Genomic DNA, 551 nt, shown 5'->3' with positions numbered 1-551 from the left:
AATTCCATCGCAACATGCGGAAAAAATTGCTTACTTTGAGGGTGACAGCACTGGAACAGGCTGCCCAGCGAGATGGATCGCCTGGACGCGATCCTGTGCAACCTGCCCTGGGTGACCCTGCTTTGGCAGGGGGGAGGTTTGGACTAGATGATCTCCGAAGGCCCCTTCCAACCCCCACCATTCTGTGACTCTGTGACCGGCCGTTAATAACGCTGTGCGCCTGTGGCCCCGGCCCCGGCCCGGCGGGGCTACACGTCTCGGCACCCCACCACGGCGGCAGGCCCGACTACCGCTCCCGGCATGCCCTGCAGGGGCCGCAGCGCAGGGGAGCGCGCGCTGCACGCTGGGACGGTGCGGGCGCGCCCCCGCGCAGGGCAGGCTGGGAAGCGCAGTCCCCCTCTCTCCCGGGGAGCCCGCGGGCGGGGAGGACGCGAGTCGTCCCCCCCCCGAAACGCGGGGCGGAGGGACTGCACAGCGATTGGCTGCCGCACGGAGAAGGGGCGGGCCGGCCGGGAGAGCTTCCGGTGTTCCCTCGGTTCGGCAGCTTGTTT

The sequence above is a fragment of the Numenius arquata genome, chromosome 1 (assembly GCF_964106895.1).
Source record: "Numenius arquata chromosome 1, bNumArq3.hap1.1, whole genome shotgun sequence".
In the NCBI taxonomy this organism is placed as follows: Eukaryota; Metazoa; Chordata; class Aves; order Charadriiformes; family Scolopacidae; genus Numenius; species Numenius arquata.
Note: the sequence above shows the minus strand (reverse complement) of the source record.